The sequence below is a fragment of the Etheostoma spectabile genome, chromosome 7 (genome assembly GCF_008692095.1).
Source record: "Etheostoma spectabile isolate EspeVRDwgs_2016 chromosome 7, UIUC_Espe_1.0, whole genome shotgun sequence".
Lineage (NCBI taxonomy): Eukaryota > Metazoa > Chordata > Actinopteri > Perciformes > Percidae > Etheostoma > Etheostoma spectabile.
In genome coordinates this window covers 28,862,618-28,883,097 of record NC_045739.1, presented here as the reverse complement: position 1 = coordinate 28,883,097, position 20,480 = coordinate 28,862,618, and the positions used below count along the sequence as shown (strand labels likewise).

The following is a 20,480-nucleotide window of genomic DNA, read 5'->3' as shown; positions in this document are numbered from 1 at the left end:
GAAATACAAAGTTTTATTAGAAATGAACCTAACCAACACTATATAAACCCACAGGTACAGCTGAAATGATTACCTGTTTAGATCATTTCCATTTTCTAAAATGTGAGGGTTTTTACTGATCAAACTTTTAAGTACATTTTTTCCTCATGATACTTACGTACTTTTACTTAAGTAACATTTTCAATGCAGGAGTTTTACTTGTAACTGAGTATTTTTTTTTTTTTTACAGTGTGGTATGTTTACTTAAGTAAGTAAGTCGGAGTACTTCTTCCACCACTGACCCAGATCAACCTCACACCAGTGTGTAATGCTATCAAGGGTTTATTATCCATTGATTTAATTTACTTTTATTTTTTATTTTATTCATTTAGCACATTGATGAACAAGCACAATAGTACACGGAAATGGGCCAGATTGTAGCCCGTGGGCTAATTTCCATCTGCAGTCCAATAGGCAGGTTGGAGTTACAGTAAAAATTACATTTAGTATGTAAAAACAAGAAGAAACCCAAAAAACAATTTATTAGTAGAAATTAAAATGGAAACACACGTTAGCGGTAGTTACACGTTTGGTTATCTCTAAGCCACAGCTTTACCTGGCCCTTGTAGTTGGGGGAAATGTGTCCCACAATGCACTGCCTTTCATAGATAGTGCGTTATGGCTGAAGGAGGTTTTTCTGAAAGGAACCTCACAATCCCTTAACAGCTCTTAATCGTGTGACACAAATAGGTGCATGCAATGTGAGAGCTGAAACAGTTAGTCGATAACAAATATGAATCGGCTAGGGTTCTGCTTTTCTTTGTTTCGGTCACTCCATTTTCCCTGTTGGTCTGACAAAACAAGACATTTAAAGGCAGTCCTTGAGCCGCAACCTACAATTATTTTCATTATTGATTCATTTGCTGTTTTCTTGCAATTTTAATCGTTTGGTCTGAAGCCTATTAATAAAGGTGTGTGTGTGTGTGTGGGGGGGGGGCATTAATAACCCCAAGGTGACGTCTTCAAATAGCTTAGCTTGTCTGACCAACCATCCAAAACCGGATATATGAGATATATAACTCTGATATATGAAAAAAAAAGAAAAGAAAAGCAGCAAAACACTGTTTGGCATTCTTGTTGAAAATTGCTGATCATTAATTACTGATCATTAAAATAGTTCAAAATTACTTTTGGGCAAATCCACTGGCATAGGCTACACTCTGGCTTTGGGGTCTTTGATTTATGGGACTAATTTATGGAAAACTTCCAGCACATAATCTGCAAGAAAAACATTGTAGTTTGGTTAAATGTTGGAAAGCAGTGTTTGTTCCTGTGGGCACAGACAGGTGTTCTCTCTCTCTCTCTCTCTCTCTCTCTCTCTCTCTCTCTCTCTCTCTCTCTCCTCTTCTCTCTGCAGATGTTTTAAAGCTCTCCATCTTCATGATGATGCAGCGCGTGGAGAGTGTGATGCCTCTCTTGGCATTCACCGCGTGCCTTAATTGTATGGCTAATAAATCAAGGTCCGCCGTGAACACGAGGAGAGGAAATCCTGGCTCTTTTCGGGGAAAGTCGGGGCTTTGAGAGCCTCACAGGGCCACACACACACACACACACACACACACACACACACACACACACACACAACACACACACACACCACACACACACACAACAACAGGCCCGGGCGCCATCAACGCAAGACAGGGGTAATTAAGATGTCCTCACTCCCATTTTATACCAACAAAACAAGACTCTGACACAAATGAGCAATCCCATTCTTTACAGCTCAGTCTGCGTCAGACAATACGCGTCTTCTTGTCCTTTGTCACAATCAGCCACTAAAAATCCTCCACACATCATAACGCCTCAACGAACGGTCCAATTGTCCCAGTCCAGATCCAGCTGCGTGCCTTTAATCCGCCACACATGCATCTGGTGGATCAGGTCTCCGGCTGACCCCCCTCAGTGGAAACCTCCCCGCATTACTATATGGTTTAATAAAGAGATGGATGTGGAGGTGAAGCAGGCCAAACAATCCCCGTCCACACGGAGCTGGTATCGGCGGAGGCGGACGCACGTACACGCCCGCTGGAGACGTCCGGTCCGGTCCGGCTTCGGGAGATAAAGACGCGCTTCAGTCTAATTCTTCAGTTTTAAAAACCGAACACACTACTCCTCATCTTTTTTTTGTTTTTTTTTTTCAACATTGCACATTTCTCTACATCAAAAGCCTCCCCGTCCTGGTTTGCGTGCGCATGGTCCCCATAGGCTGAAGCAATAACGTGATGACGTAGCCGGTCTTCGAGGGTCCTGCTGTGTCCACGGAGCTGCCCGTCAGACCCGGGGTAGTGTGTCGGACGGGCTTCCGGCCGCGGGGCCGTCTTCCATCCCCGCGGACAGGAAGAGCCCTGGCCATGGTGCTGAAGCAAATGACATTTTATGACGTTTTTATTTCTGCGCGTGAACAAGTCGCCATAAGGGGAACTCAAAGAGTGTTTTCAGGTCTTGGGGAGTGATACAAACGGTCTTTGGGGCCCAAGAGGGGGCCGGACATCCCTAATGTATCCCTTTGACATCTCTCCATTAGTGCATGTATAGGTGCTGGGCACCACAGACTTTGGAGACTTTTAAAAAAGGACTAAAAACATTTCTTTTTAGCAGAACTTATGAGTTTTAACCTTGCACAAAAATGTTGTTGCACTATTTATAGATATTTTACATTGATGTTTTTACCTTGCTTTTATGACCTTGACTGTAGCACTTTGAGATTTGTTTAAATGTAAAGTGCATTACAAATAAAATGTATTATTATTATTATTATTATTATTGCTGAGCAGGGGTGTGTAGTTCAGGCCTGTGTGCAATAACAGTGTAAATTGTAATTTCCCTTTGCGGGACTAATACATTATTATTATTATTATTATTATTATTATTATTATTATAAAAGATCTTAAATGACGTCACAGGTTTGAATACGTCTTTAACAATGAATAAATCTGAGGGTGTGGTGTTAGAAATAAGTAAAACCTCTGGAGCTCGCTCCTCATCTCTGCTGCAGGCTGGCTGAGTTGCATTGTGGGTAATGTTAAAAAAAGAAGACATTTGTCATTCTGCTGCATCGTTATTGGCCCGTCTACTTTTTAAGAGAGTGTCAGTGGAGTAGTCTATTAGGAAAATGAAAATATTTTAAACTCTGATTTTAATGTTTTGGCTACTTTAGTAAAGTTAGCTTTTGAGCCCTAAATGAAAGAAAATAATAAACAATAATACAATTCTGTCTCTTTTTACATATTAAGGAAATGTTTATTGCCAAATTATGGTTTATGCTCTACACAATTTTTTTTCCTCTGAATGCTTAATTGTAGTTAGCAAATATGAGTTGATTTAGTCCCATTTCCTGAAAATATCAAGAAATGGGATGTTTTTTTTGTTTTATTTTCAAAAGATTCTTTTTGTGTCTTTCGTTTTTGCACATTAAACCACTAGGGGGAGTCTTGTCCCAGATGTGGATTTTCACATTTTTATCATAATCAGAAAAAATAAATTCCCCTCAAAGCATTCTTTTGAAAACTGGAAACACTTTGTTTTTTAACGTTTTCTTTTAAAGTTTCTTTAATATATGTTTTCTTGCTTTATTTAACGTTTTCTACGCTTCCCCCCCCCCCCCCCCAGCTTCCACCAGTACATACACCTACATACAGATTATTAACACCATTTTTTCAATTATTTCTTCAAAACTCATGGTCAATAAACCTCATTTATAAGATTTTAGAACTAGAATTTTTGAGCTGAAAAGCAGAAATGATGAAATATTGACAATTAAGTTACAATCCGAGGAAGACTTTTGTCAGAGTTCAGAAAGGAAACTGTTTTTTAAACCGTTTTTTCTTCAAATGCTGTAAAACACAACATCCCGAATTCAATGATATTGCAAAGATGTTGTTTTTTTAATAATTGGGTTAAAAGAAACCCATATTTTTTAAGTGGAAACTTTGAAAAACGAGTCAAGTTTGACCCCGAGGACAACAGGAAGGTTAATTACGTACTTAAACCCAATTAAATGTAAACACTACAGACAAGACACAACAAAACAGACATGTGATACCAAAAGTCCAATACAAATGCAGTTCTCAGAGCGTAAGAAGTCTGTCTGTTACATTAGTTCAGCTTTATGCTAAACATTCATTTTATCACCCATCAGTCTTCACTCAAGGCCCCATGATGATGACGCAAAAACAGGATTTTAGACGTTTTTGTTAATTTACTGTAAAGAAAAAAAACTGAAACATCTATAATGACAGGATATTCAGTCCTTTTGCCCTTTGACACAAACGTAGCTCATGTGCTTCCCATTTCTCCTGATGATCTTTGACACGTTGCTACACCTTGATTGGAGTCCACCTGTGTGGAATTCCATTGATTGGACGTGATTAGGAAAGGCACACACCTGTGTATTTAAGGTCTCACGGCTGACAGTTGATATCCGAGCCTTGAGGCTGAAGGAGCTGCCTGCAGAGCTCAGAGAAAGGGTCATGTTGAGGAGCAGATCTGGGGGAAGGCTGTGAACAATCTGCTACATTGAAGGTTACCAAGAGCACAGTGGCCTCCAAAAATCACTCTGAAATAAAAGAAGAACCAGGACCTTTCCTAGAACTGACCAAACCAAGCAATGGGGGGAGAAGGGCCTTCTTAAAAATGGTGACAAAGTACACAATGGTCACTTCGGCCGAGCTCCAGAGATCCTGTGTGGAGAAAGTTCAAGATGGGCAACCATCACTGGAACACTCAATTGATCTGGGCTTTATGGTAGAGTGGCCAGACCGAAGAATAAAAGACTCACTTTGAGTTTGCAAAAAAAGCAAACTCAAACAAGATTCTCTAATGGTTTCTCAAAAACCATATCCTTCATAGAATGCAGATATCCTTCATGGAAACCTGGTCCATAGGGCTCAGGATCTAAGACTGGGCTGAAGGGTCACCTTACAACAGGACGATGACCAAAGGCAGCACACAGCCAAGACAACGCACAAGTGGATCATAGGGACATGTCCGTCAATGTCCCTGGGTGGCCATGTGACAGCCTGGACTTGAATTCAATCGAACATTTTTTTTTTCTTCATCCAACCTCAGAGCTTGATTAGATCTGCAGAGAAGAATGGCATGAAAAACCGCCAATCCAGGTGTGCAACTTGTAGTGTCATATAGAAGACTCGGGCTGCAGTTGCTGCCAGAGGTACCGTACTTGAACTAAGTACTGATTTAAGGGTCTGAATACGGTCAACGTGATTGAGTTTTTCCCTTTGTCCTCATGGAGACTTGAGGGGGAAAATGTACAGTGCCTTGCGAAAGTATTCGGCCCCCTTGAACTTTTCAACCTTTTGACACATTTCAGGCTTCAAACAAAGATATAAAATTTTTATTTTTTGTGAAGAATCACCAACAAGTGGGACACAATTGTGAAGTGGAACGAAATCTATTGGATATTTTAAACTTTTTTTAGCAAATAAAAAACTGAAAAGTGGTGCGTGCAAAATTATTGGGCCCCCTTGCGTTAATACTTTGTAGAGCCACCTTTTGCTGCGATTACAGCTGCAAGTCGCTTGGGGTATGTCTCTATCAGTTTTGCACATCGAGAGACTGAAATTCTTGCCCATTCTTCCTTGCAAAACAGCTGGAGCTCAGTGAGGTTGGATGGAGAGCGTTGGTGAACAGCAGTTTTCAGTTCTTTCCACAGATTCTCGATTGGATTCAGGTCTGGACTTTGACTTGGCCATTCTAACACCTGGATATGTCTATTTGTGAACCATTCCTTTGTAGATTTTACTGTATGTTTGGGATCATTGTCGTGTTGGAAGATAAATCTCCGTCCCAGTTTCAGGTCTTTTGCAGACTCCAACAGGTTTTCATCCAGAATGGTCCTGTATTTGGATGCATCCACCTTCCCCTCAATTTTAACCATCTTCCCTGTCCCTGCTGAAGAAAAGCAGGCCCAAACCATGATGCTGCCACCACCATGTTTGACAGTGGGGATGGTGTGTTGAGGGTGATGAGCTGTGTTGCTTTTACGCCAAACACATCGTTATGCATTGTGGCCAAAAAGTTCGATTTTGGTTTCATCTGACCAGAGCACCTTCTTCCACATGTTTGGTGTGTCTCCCAGGTGGCTTGTGGCAAACTTTAGACAAGACTTTTTATGGATATCTTTGAGAAGTGGCTTTCTTCTTGCCACTCTTCCATGAAGGCCAGATTTGTGCAGTGTACGACTGATTGTTGTCCTATGGACAGACTCTCCCACCTCAGCTGTAGTTCTCTGCAGTTCATCCAGAGTGATCATGGGCCTCTTGGCTGCATCTCTGATCAGTCTTCTCCTTGTCTGAGCTGAAAGTTTACAGGGACGGCCAGGTCTTGGTAGATTTGCAGTAGTCTGAAACTCCTTCCATTTCAAAATGATCGCTTGCACAGTGCTCCTTGGGATGTTTAAAGCTTGGGGAATCTTTTTGTATCCAAATCCGGCTTTAAACTTCTCCACAACAGTATTACGGACCTGCCTGGTGTGTTCCTTGGTCTTCATGATGCTCTCTGCGCTTTTAACAGAACCCTGAGACTATCACAGAGCAGGTGCATTTATGCAGAGACTTGATCACACACAGGTGGATCAGTCATTTAGGACAACATTGGATCATTCAGAGATCCTCGCTGAACTTCTGGAGTGAGTTTGCTGCACTGAAAGTAAAGGGGCCGAATAATTTTGCACGCACCACTTTTCAGTCTTTTATTTGCTAAAAAAGTTTAAAATATCCAATAGATTTCGTTCCACTTCACAATTGTGTCCCACTTGTTGGTGATTCTTCACAAAAAATAAAAAAAAATTTATCTTTATGTTTGAAGCCTGAAATGTGTCAAAAGGTTAAAAAGTTCAAGGGGGCCGAATACTTTCGCAAGGCACTGTATGTAAATGATTTTTGCAAAAGGCTGCCACATCACTTGTAAAAAGTGAAGGTCTTACTTCGTGCTTCCTCTAAATTCCTTTAGTCTGTCGTCAAAACACATTCTTAAATGAGGACAGAATCAAACATTTGATCATGCTTTTAGTAAGTGCAGAACTAAAAAAACCCAAGGAAGAAAATTGGACATTTACAACTGGGTCATTTATTAAATTAGCTATGTCCTATTATTAGTATGCCCTAGTATTAACTATATAAAACAATAACACATGTACAAAAGTGAATTTACAATGTAACCAAACTGTACAGTACTCCTGAAACATTTTATTCAAAATGTTTAGTTTAATAAATATTTAAAATGCAATTATAAATACATATACCAGAGCTTTGGGTGCATCCAAATTCCAACTTATATAATAAAAAAACCAAATTTGACAGCAGAAAATAGTTCCCAACACATGCATTATTTACTCCTGTTTGAGTAATAAAAAGATACAGCAGCTTGGAATTAATTGTTCAGCTTTTCCAAAAAAAAAATAAGTAGGCTATGTGATTGTTGCCTTATCTTTAGGCAAAACAAACCATTTCATCTTATTGTGTTCAACACGTCCAAACTGATTTAAGTCTTAAGTCTCATATCAACAAATCTGACCAATAATTTCCCCTGATATAGTTGGATTACAATGAACCTCAACCAGCAGCTTGCATTTCTGCATGTAGTCATTAGTAATGTAAACATTTCTTTGTGCACATCAAACTTTCCACATTCAGTATTCATGCAGTCATACACATTCGTACAATGCAGTCACTGTGACTTACAGTAAACACAATGCAAAAAAAGTACACAATATTTTAGTACCTTCACTTTCAAATAGGGACGTTAGCCAGTTAGTGCAAAGACTTAAACACTAAATTCTGCAGACCATGGTTAGAGATGACGATGATGATGATGATGATGATGATGATTAGAGATTGGACTTTAACGTCCAGTCTCACAAATCAGCTACAGACCGTTATTCGCAACAAAACTGTCTGGGTCAACTCCCAATAACGCGGCTGTAATCCTCCAGGTCGACACGACGAGCGTCTCCGAAGACGAGGAAAATCCCGAGGCCTGTGACGTTCACTAAAGTGATGAGGGAGAACACGGTGGCCCACGACAGCGTGACCTCAATCAGGTAACCCGACACGGAGACCGACACCATTCCTGTTCAACACGCACCAAAGCAAAGGACGAGAAGGATTTGAGATCGGTGCCAGTAGTAACAATTAAAATCCAGATTAGTAAGAACAAATAATTCCTGTATACTACAAATCATATTGTATACATACCCATGAAAGCACCCAACATATTCATGGAACCTGTTGCAGAGAAGGAATATTAATTAAATGTGTGTCAACTGAAACTAAGCTTAGCAGAGTTTAATGAAAGCTAATGTAAACTGTTCTCACCAAAGAGGGCACCAGCACATGATGGGGCGAGATCCTGCACGTTCACTGACACGCCACTGAAACACACAGAAAACAGCAAAGAACTGAATTTAAAGGCGTCATCTGCTCATATTCTATATTTTCTTATCAGCAAATCCTATAACCAAAACCAACAATGACTCCTACTAACAAGCATCGTCTGTGATCCAAAGCCTGATCTCGGGTATCTCAGTCCTCTATGCCAGGGGTTTCCCAAAGTGGGGGTCGGGACCCACAGGGGGTGTCGCGAGCCAGGAGGGGGGGGGGGGGGGGGGGAGGGGGGGTCGCAAGTTGATTTCCAGAAATAAAATAAAAATGTAAAACTATTAGAAATAGCATACGTTAGACAAGATAAACTAGTGGCCGAATTTAAAATAAAACCAAGCAAATAAATGAAAAGGGAACAGCTTTTTTTGTTTTAAAACAGGGAAAATCACTGCCCCTCCGAGCGGAGGACGCGTTGGTTTAACTGCCCAACCAACCGCCCCTTTGGGGCAGCTTTTTTAATAAGCCCGCGGGTGATTTTTTGGTTTTCAGTTGAAGGGAAACCCACACTACCCCCGGGCCCTTTTGATGTGCGGACCCCATTTGGCCCAGAGAAAAAACCTTTCTCGGCACGGGATGTAATTTTAAAATAAATCCAGAGGGCACAAATGGGGGATATCTCCGGTACTGGTCTCCGACTTAAAACCAAAAATTTGGTTTTCTGTACCCAAAATTTGCACATCCATTACATTTAGGGATGTTTCAGGGTACCCTGACTGCAAAACCCGCAGCCCCTTTTTTGAGGGGGGGGGTCAAACTTTTTTAACCCCCCCATCCCCCACCGTCCCTCCCCCCAACTCTTTTAATACTTGGGCCCTAGAACCTTCCCGGGAATGGGGAAAATGCCGTTTTAAAACCCTAATGAATTTAAATCTTTGGTTTTACTAATTATGAAATAAAATTTTTGCCCCAAAAATTTCACAAAATTAAATACTTCAATAAAAAATTTAAATAAAAAAAAGTAGAATATTTGAATGTTTTTTATCATAATAAATTGAAACCCGATACTTTTTTTAATTTTATCAAAATCAAACGACCCTGAGACAAAAATTAAAGATATTATAAAGTTTATTTTTTGGTATATTTATTTTTTATACCTATTAAATAAAAAGATAATTTTATTATAAATTAATAACACCAAATTTTTATGAAAAAAAGTTTAATCCAATATAAAAACCATAAACAACAAAAATTAAATTAAAAATTTTTTCATCCCCCAGCGGGGTTTTTTCCCTTGTTACAAAACCCAAAAAACCAAAAAAACAAGAGTAACACAAAAGAAAATTATTTTAAAATCCATATTCTAAATATAAGGGAAATTGCCTTCCACCCCTTTATCCTCTGGGGGTTCTTACACAATAAAACTCGTTTAAAGAAGGGACCCTGTTGATTTGGGGCTCTTTTCCTGAAGACATATCTACATTTTTGGAAAGGAACATTTTTCCACAAAAAACATTCACACTGAAGCTATTACCCTGAAAACATATCTACCCCGGGAAGCCTATCTACCTAAAACAAAATCTACCCAAAGACTTTCCCTCTCCAAAAACCGATCCACAAAAAAGAGATCTACACTAAAGACATACTACACAAAGCAATCACACTAAAAATCTACCAAAAGACAATCTACACTAAAACCTATCTCACGAAGACATATCTACATTTAAAGACAATCTACACTGGACAGATCTACACTAAAGAAAATTCAACATGAAGAATCTACACTGAAGCCCCATTTTTCCCCCCTAAAAGCCCGATCTACCTAAAGACATTCTACCCTAAAACAAAACCCTCCACTAAAGAAAATTTCTACACTAAGACAATTACGGCTTTCATCCACAGCGTTCGGGGGCCTACCCCTGCACTGGTCGGGGCTAACCGCGCTAGCCTGGGGGGGCAAACAAGTTTGTTTGGTTTTTTGGGATCTGACTCTCCTTCACCCTTGGTTCAGACGTTCAGCGCCGTCCTCCCACAAACACTGGAATTTTTCCTTCAAGGGAAAAAAATTTCCACACTTTCAGTTATTTGGGAACAGCATTTAAAGAAGGGATTTTGCCTTTTCCCAAATCCGAACCTCACCTGCCCCAACTTGTCCCGAAACTTAAATAGACTAAAGCTTTTTTTAATTTTTTTTTTAAAAAACTAAAAAACTATAAAAGGGAACTTACTTCCATTTTTTTTATTGCAAAAAAGGGCTGTCCGAAGCGGGGTTTTGAAACCTGCAAATTTCCCTTTCTGAAAATGAAATAAAGGGTAAAATGCTGGAGATTTTAAAAGGGTTAAACTTAGGGGGGGGTTAAACTTTTAACCCTGGGAAGGAAATTAAAAAATGGTTGTTAACTGAAACTAAGCTTAGACAGTTTAATGAAGCTAATGTAGATGTTCTCACCAAAGAGGGCCCCAGCACATGATGGGGCGAGCCATTGCACGTTCACTGACACGCCACTGAAACACACAGAAAACAGCAAAGAACTGAATTTAAAGGCGTCATCTGCTCATATCTAGATATTTTCTTATCAGCAAATCCTATAACCAAAACCAACAATGACTCCTACTAACAAGCATCGTCTGTGTATCCAAAGCTGATCTCGGGTATCTCAGTCCTCTATGCCAGGGGTTCCCAAAGTGGGGGTCGGGACCCACAGGGGGGTCGCGAGCCAGAGAGGGAGGGGGGGTCGCAAGTTGATTTCCAGAAATAAAATAAAAATTTAAAAACTATTAGAAATAGTATACGTTAGCCATGATTTTAACACAAGATAAAACTAGTGGCCGAATTTAAAATAAAACCAAGCAAATAAATGAAAAGGGAACAGCTCTTTTGATTTGAAACGAGGGCAAATCATCTGACATCCGAGCTGGAGGACGCGTTGGTTGAACTGTCCAGCAACCGAACCTTGACGGCAGCGTTTAATAAGACGCTGGCTGAGTTTTGGATTTCAGTTGAGAGGGAATACCCACAGCTATCCAGGGCGCCTTTGGATGTGCTGACGCCGTTTGGCACCAGAGAAAAGACTTTCTCGGCACTGATGTAACTTAAAAATAAATCCAGATGGCGACTGAATGTGGAGGATGATCTCCGAGTAGCTGGTCTCCGACATTAAACCAAGACTGGACTTGCTGTATCCAAACATATTGCACATCCATTACATTAGGGGAGTGTTGTGGGTAGATGTTGCCAGTTGGTTGCAGCAAGGATGAGTACCAGGAATGAGGAGTCAGGGATGCAGTTATGATGAATATGGAATAATTTTTATTTAGCCTATCCCAAAGCAAGGCCACACGGCAAAATACAAAAATATAAAAAAAAACTAATGGAAATCAAAGACTTTCCAAACAGAAAAGAAATAGACTTAAGAGTCAAAAAGGTAAAATAACAAACTGAATACAAAAATACAGCTGTATATAAATTGCTTCCGTTAACCCAGGAAGTCCGCCCGCCTTTAAAATCCCCGGTGTACACAACAAACACCCTTTAACACTCGCATCCGAAGACACCGGTAAGAAGACACATAACGCTAATTAATTACTGTAATTACCTTTAAGTTAAATAAACAGATGTTAAATTTACCAAGAACGGATTGTTGTGTGGTTATTGTAACTAAGGAATGTTAATGAAATATAAGGCTTTACACAGAAAGACAGAGTAATGTATTTGGCCTAAACATGTATATCATCGTAGCTTTCAGATGTTAAAATGTGCGCACTCGTAAACTACGTGACTATTGTAAGGCGATGGAAATGGATGGATTAATGGGTGCATTTAACTACGACAAAAGGTAACAAAAACACGTCACATACACTAGCATATCACAATAAGAGTCTTAAAAAGTCAATGTTCCAGTCCGAAGGTTTAAGTAGCGCCACGCTACGGTGACGGTCGCCACGCGCCCTGTCACAGGGAGGTTAAGTTCAAATTAAAGTAATGAGTAAATTACTGTAGAATAATGTTATGGCTGTTGTGATAGTTTGTGTTGTCAATATGCTCGTGTTTGGAGACGCCAATGGTGCGTGCGCGGTTGCGCGCAATGTTTATATACATTTATAGTGGGGGGGGGGGGGTCGCAAGTCACTTGCACCGTTACTTTGGGGGTTGTGGGCTGAAAGTTTTGGAAACCCCTGCTCTATGCCACAGGGCCAGTTGTTCAAAGGTAAACGGATTGGATCAAATCTTGAAATTGAGTTGTTCAAAAGGGAAAGAAGGAATCTGAAATCAGATTAGATCACGGACTTCAATCCTAGTTTTAACGTGGATCAAACCTTCAGTTGGTTTTGATCAAAACATGTCAGTAGGATTTGGATAACTTTGATGTAAAAAGAAAAACAGGATTATCCTGATCCCAACACGGGGTAGGATTTCAAGGTGGATTCCAGGAAGAGAAATGTAGTAAAACTTTAAAATTGGTCGAATAATACATCATTTAGTGTATATTTTGCGCTAGACTTGTAACTATTGATAAAGTAGACATAGGCTACCATTTAAAATATTCCCTAAAGTAAAAAAAACTTGTCCCCACAAAACAATCCCCAAAACAGATTTCAATAACAAACAAAAATATTATTATCCATTTTTCTGTCATTCATTACCATATATTAATTTCAAAGAAACAACCATCAGAGATGAGCCAGTCACAAATAATTTCTGCTGTCTCTTCCTCAGATGAAGAAGAACACTTAACGTTCTTTAGTTTGTTGCCTTTTTTTTAAGACGTATTCACAATGTATTTCTTAATGTATAGTTGTGTCATTTGTTGTGGCTCAGATGAGGGGTCATAAACGAAATTATGAGTGGAAGTGTTTTTATTTTCGTGTTTTGTCTCTAAATAAGAACCACTCCCAGTGACCCCATGCTGGCTCTACCACCTGTTCTTTACATCGCTGGTAGCCCACGTTGTGATACGTTGTCCTATTTAGAGCACCGGTAATCCAGATTTGGTAATCTTGAAAACTGTATCTAGATCAGGGTGATCCAGTCCAATGTTGCTTTTCAAAACCGGCATAAAAGTAAGACCAATAAACTGATCCTGAATAGCCAAAAATGGGATTTCCAAATCCGGATAATTTTGATCAGGATTAAATGTTTTGAACAACTGACCCTATAAACTCGTTGTTTCTTCATCCCAACGAGGGCATTGTAGTTTATTCTGACTCAATCCGTAAATACACACAAGAACACCAAATGTGTATTAATCCGCTGCTGGAAATAGTCCCCAACAAATGGCTATATACTCCTGTTTGAGTTATGTTAGCCAATCCAAAATGGTTCCAACAGTATTCTCCTGTCATGTAACACTGTGGGTACAATGTGGGGAGGTTTTTACATTTTGAAATTGTAAATTATTACAATTTTTATTCGTTAAAATAACCATTACTTAAGGAAAAAGAAAAGCATCACTATAATGGGCGATTCCAAACTTTTGAACAGCAGTGCACATGGAACAACATCCGCATGATCCTGTAAATATTTGCTTAGCTACGTTTCCCTGACAAATCCTCCCTGTGCATGCAAATTCATTGAGGTAACAGTAGAATAGGATTTTACTAATCCGCCATACCTGCTGGTGAAGGTGGACAGACCAATAGCCGCAGAGATGCAAATCACAGCAGTGGGAAATGTGACCGCTCCAGACAAAAGCATGATGAATATACTAGATACACCCATGGCAAAAAACTGGGGAGAGAAAGGCATGCATTGGAAATATTAAAAGGCATAGTTCATAATCTAAAAATGAATGCAAACAAAAGTTCAGGTCTGGAATTTGCTGTTACTCTCAATTTGAAGGGATTCAATTGGACTAATAAGAGATAAAAAACCATTAATGTATAGGTCAAGCTTTTCAATATACGTGTGCCTTTTACATGACCAGAATAATAACTTTCTTTTTTCCACTAGAAAGGGACAAAGGATTCAGAGTACTTGTTCATATTTTGCCCTGGAGAAGCTTGTAATTACATGTTTGAAACACACACAAAAATTCCACTATGAACACTTTAGCTGCCAGTCAGGGCAAACCATCCACTGCACACACACACTTTTTATCACTTGATACCACAACTATAGTCATGTAACACTCTCTCCACACTTACCTGCATTGTCTTTCTCACCAATGCTACACGATATCCTACAGGGGGGAAAAACACAAGCTGTCAACATCTTTTTAAATGAAAAGTACAGTAATTGACCTCAAAACATGTGTAATTTAAAAAAACAACACCACTTGTTTAATACCTTGGTTGATGAGAAAATCTGAGATATATCCTCCAACAAGTGCTGCTGCAATTGCAACAAGCCATGGAATTACATTATACACCCATCCCTGCAAGAATACACGGGTTGGCATTTAAACAGTTTGAAAATAACGTGATATTCAAGTATAGACAGGTGGTGCATAGGCAGGTCAAGAAATATATTGCAGAATAAATAAGGCTATGTAATTGGAAAGTGTATGAATATGTTATGTGCCATGTAGTAGCTGTGACATTATACTAGTAGTAAGAATAATGTGTGTGTGTGTGTGTATATGTGTGTGTGTTGTGTGGTGGATATATATATATATATATATATTATATATATCTATTATAGTGTGGGTGTGTGGTGTTTTATAGTGTTGTGTGTGTGTGTGTGGGTGTGTGTATGTGTATTTTATAGTGTGTGTGTTTTGTGTGTGTATATATATATAGTGTGTGTGTGTGTATGTGTATGTATATATATGTAGTGGTATATGTGTGTGTGTATATATGTATGTATGTTTATTGTGTGTAGTATATTTTATGTTGTGTGTGTGTGTATATATCATGTGTGGTGATATATATATGTGTGTGTATATAATATATATATATATATGTGTGTATATATATATATGGTGGTGTGTGTGTGTGTGTGGTGTGTGTGTGTGTTATATGTGTGTGTGTATATATTTTTTATGGTGTGTGTGTATATGTATATATATATATGTATATATGTATATATATATGTATATATATATGTATGTATGTATATATATGTATGTATATATATGTATGTATGTATATTGTATTTTATATATGTATATGTGTGTGTGTGTGTGTGTGGAGTGTATTAACAGAATATATAATGAGAAAAGGAATAAATATGGATATACTGAATGAACCATGTAAACAGATATGTACAGTGTGTACAACTATGGGCAGTGTGTTAGCATTATAAGAGTTAAAAAAGTAGTGTCGACGTGAAACTATGTACAGTTCAGTGTGTATTGACTAAATCAAAAACAAACACCGTGGCGTGTGGAAATGATTCTTTGAAGTATGTCGGCAACCATGACAACAAACTGTATAAAGAGCTGGACAAGCACGTGTGAGCAAACACCATGGCCCTTTAGGAAGAAGATGACAAAGATGGGGTTAGGCTGAAAACACAGAACCAATCATGACTTATTAATCCGTGAAGTATTGAAGCATAATTCCAACGGTGGCTTCCCAAAGCTCGCCAGCGTGTTGAAAAAAAACCATTGTGGGTCTTTACTTGTTTCCATCTGCTAGGGGGAATTGATCTGTACCACCCCTTGCACTTTGTTAAAAACGTTCATTGTCTTTACTGTTGATTGTAACGTAGTAAAAATAAACTGAGCCCACACCCAAAGCTAGCCTCTGTGATTTTGGCCCAAAGAGTTTTCACAATGACAATGCACAGTAAGGGCAGCAGGTTTGTGTACCGTTTTTAACCGCCCAAAGTTTAGATGTTAGCATGCTAACATTTTTTTAACCCTTTTCCCTGGCGTGTGGAAATGATTCTTTGACGCTTTTGCAACATGACACTGTTTAAAGGCTCAAGTTTTTCCTTTTTGTTCAAACACATTGCCTTTTTGTCAAGAATGACAATTGGTTCGGCTGAAAACACAGAACTCATGACTTATTATCTTTGAGTATGAATTAACTTAGCTTTTGACAGGTGATTTTCAGTAGACTCAGCCAGTGTTAGTTTGTTAGACAAACAGGATCTTTACGTGTTTACTCTGATTAGGATGAAATTGAATCTGTACAAATTACAGTGTATATGTACATTTGTCCAAACTGTATTGTCGTAAGTACATAATAAGACACCCCAATCAGCCAAGCTAGATTTGTTACTTGCACAAGTTGGTCAATCACATGCTATATGGTAATTCAAGGTATATGAACAGTGTTTACGACAAGTTAGCTGTTACATGCTAACCTGTTACTAGACGTAGGTTAAAAGGGAAATCTAAGGCAAGAATGGCATGAGTTTCATATTTTAGTCATACTATTAGTGTATAACCAAAGTTTCACATTCCGAACCAGATAATGACACTAGATGGAATGGTAAGAGGTAACCAAAGTTATTAAAATTCTTGAACGTGAATGTCTGAAACAAATTTCAAGACAATCCATCTGATAGTTATCGGGACATTTCATTCCAAACCCCAAATGTCAACCTCAAAGGTCAGTAGGATTCATCCCCTGAGGAATCTGTACAAAATATCATGGCGGCCCATTCAGTATTTGTCGAGATACTCTATTAAAAATAGAGAATTAGCTATGGGAGGCTCATAGTATTATCCACGCTCAGGTCATTTAGTACAGAAATGTGACAGTTAAAGGTCACTTCATTATTCAGGGATACATGACTGACTAATGCAGCTACTTTACCTTTTAGTAAACACAGCCAAACCATAAGGGCCCAGAGTCCGGACAGGAAACCAATAGTGTAAAAAATGCTCTCCAGCCGTACGAGTCCAGCAGCAGGGACCCCATCCCACCTGCTAGCAATACTCTGAAAGAGCAACAACAACAAATATGTCACCAGAGATAGAGAAAGAGAGAGAGAGAAGAGAGAGAGAGAAGAAGAGAGAAGGAAAAGAGAGAGAGAGAAGAGAGAGAGAAGATAGAGAGAGAGAGAGAGGGAAGAGGAGAGATACCCAAGATGTGAACCGCGTGTCATGGTGCTCAAAAAACGAAGATGGAGAAAGGCTGGGCCAAAGACGGGAAAAAAACTCCTAAAAGACATAAGACACACAATCAGCTTTTCCATATTAATTATAGTAGTATTTCCTGCACCACTGGAACTTTCATTTAAGATTCGACATTTTTGGAAATAAGCATTCTCACTTTTGGCATGAGTTAAATGAAACGATCGATACCACTCTCATGTCTGTAAGTGAACACTAAATATGAAGCTGCAGCCGGTTAGCTTAGCATAAAGACTGGAAACGGTGAAACAGCTAGCCTGGCTCTGTTCAAAGGTTAAGAAAAAACTTAATGTTTCTCCCCTGTTTGCAGTCTTTATGCTAAGCTAAGCAGCTGTCAGCTGTGGCCTTATATTAAATATACAGGCATGAGTGGTATCGATCTTCTCATCTCACTCTGGGCAAGAGTTGCCTCATCACACGCAACATTTCCCAAAATGTTGAACTACAGTACTACGATACTTACCCTGCGTCAGTCCCATGAGGAATCGGGCCATAGTCATGAGGGCAAGGGTGTGAGAGCCTAAGTGGCCCAGAAGAGGAGTACCAGCTGTGATCAGAGCCCACAAGACTGTAGAGATGAACAGGACTCGCTCTCCTCCTATCCTAATACAACAACAAATGTGGAGTTAAAAGAGGTTATTAGCTCTTTATTGGAAGTCATGCTACACTGTTTTCACTGGCTGAATTGCTTACTTGTCACTGGCATGTCCTCCAAGGATCTGTGTGAAACAGTAACCCCAGAAGAATCCACCCAGAACCAGCCCAGAATCGATCTTACTCCAGTGGAAAGAGGTTGCCAAGGACACAGCACAGATTGGCATGGCCATCCTGGCACAGTAGAGGAGGCAGGTGCCCAGAAACAGCATCACGGTCCATTTTCGAGCCAGTGGTCTATGAGCATGTGGAGGAACAGAACAGGTTACACTTATTGACCTGGATCCCAATGTGTATTTTGTGTAAATAAAGGGTAAACACACATGCAGAGAGCTGGTGTCGGTGCTGTAATGTCGAGTTTGCCAGGAAGCATATAAGCAGCCCTGTGAAACTGTCCCTAAGTTATAATCATGTTTTTTTTTTATTTTCAGTTATTGTATTTCAGTTTTGACTTTTCCATAACATTTTAGTTTTGGATAGTGTGTTTGATCATTAAAGTTTGTGTTTTCAGAAAGTTTTAGTTTTTATACAATATATGTTATGTTTGACAGTAGTTTTAGTTAGGGTCTTGTAGATTGTATCAAAGTCAAAAAACACATGGTTGGAAAACTGTAGGAACATAGGCCATAAATCTTTTGGTTTGGGAATCAACTTGAGCACTCTTTTACTAGCACCCCCCACCTTAGCTAATGGCTTTGTCATATGGCATTTGATCTACTACAATACTTCCATCAAATACCTGTTATTTATTTCAACAAGATTAGACTGGATGAGAAAAACTGTAGGGATTAATTGTAAAAAAAAAATGTTGACATCTTATAGAACGTTAAGTTGGTTCAATTCCTTTGGTTCAGTTTCACAAGAATTGACATAAAAAACTCATGCTCTTCCCTCACAACTAAAACTGAAATTCATTTAGATTCATTTCTTTTGTTTTTTAACCTTGCAATGTTGTTTCACTTTAGTTTTTCTAAAGGCTATTTTTGTTTTGTTTTTACAAACTTTTAATTGGTAATTTAGGATAATAACCCTGGCGGCACAGCAGTGCTTGGAGCAGGTTTATCATGCTAAATCTCTTAGTTTAGCGTGTTAGCCTGCCAATACTGATAATTGGCACTGAACACAAAGTACCGCTGAGGCTGATGGGAATGTTTTGCAAGTATTTGGTCAGAAAATTCTTCAATTTTTACCTGATAATGGCACACGATGGAACGTGACCGGATCGCAATTAGAATTCATCCCCTGGGGACCATGAATATCTGAACCAAATGTCAGTGTCAAGACATTCCAATAAAAACCTAAAAATGTCAACCTGCTGGTGGTGTCAAAGTTAAAGTCAAGGGGTCACCAAAGTCAGTAGGATTCATCCTTTAGGGACCATGAACATCTGTGCAACTTTCAAATACACTCCACCCAGTAGTTATCCAGCTATTGGACCAAAGCGGTGGATCAATAGAATTACACTGGCATCTACATGACAATGTCACTAGCATGGCTAAAATATGAAAAATATTCAGTTGCAGAGAAGCTTAAATTGTCATTGAAGTTAATGCAAGTCCATTTATATGTTTTAGTCAGCAAACATGGTTTACATTCTGCTCATTTTACAAATTCTTGGAGCATGTAATGTAGATTGTGACAACATAAGGGAAACCTGTTGCACATATTTTTTTGAATACCAACTGAAGAAGCTTGAAGTATCTTTAGTCGGAAGTAAAGCTTATGCAGACTCACCTGGGCCACAGGGTTTGGTCTTCTGGCTCCTTTTCTGTGGAATCATTGGCTGTGTAAACCTTAACATCCAGTAGAGAAACCTTTAAGGAATTCTCGTCGTCTCCTGATGTGGTTAATTCAGCCATTAGGACACCGCTGGCGTTTACTCTGCTATCAGTAAATATCTCTGAGAGGTGTGCTTTAGCTTTTCCTCGTATCCCCGGGCAGGCCAAACAGGTCAAACTTGTTGGAACAAAACTCAAAGAGAACCTGCTTGTGATTTACAGTAAAGAAAGCAGGGTGGTTTAAATGTGCATGCGCGCCCTGTAAAGAACAGATGGGTTGTTAAACTTTTGGTTTTTTAAACCATCTTTGAAATACATTTTTGGAGTATTCAGATCTTTAACTTAAGTGAATACTCTTTTACAAGTAAAATTTGTGCATTCAAAATCTTACTTTAGGTAAAAAAAAAAAAGTATTGGCAGAAACATATTGCTAACAAATAAACATACTTCAAAGTACCAGAAGTATAAGTTCTCATTATGCAGAATGGCCCATTTCAGAATATATATTACTGATGCATTAATGTGTGAGCATTACTAATGTTGCAGCTGTTAAAGCTGGGGTTCATTTTAATTACTTTATATGTGGCTAGGTAGCTTAACCTATAATAGTAATTTATTAGTTGATTTATATTTTGTATTAATCT

General features: G+C 39.0%; 1 pseudogene; it reads right to left on the bottom strand.

Annotated features, from left to right (window-relative positions):
- Positions 1 to 7,128: 7,128 nt before the first annotated feature.
- On the bottom strand, positions 7,129 to 20,002 carry LOC116693133 (solute carrier family 17 member 9-like; annotated as a pseudogene).
- Positions 20,003 to 20,480: the final 478 nt, after the last annotated feature.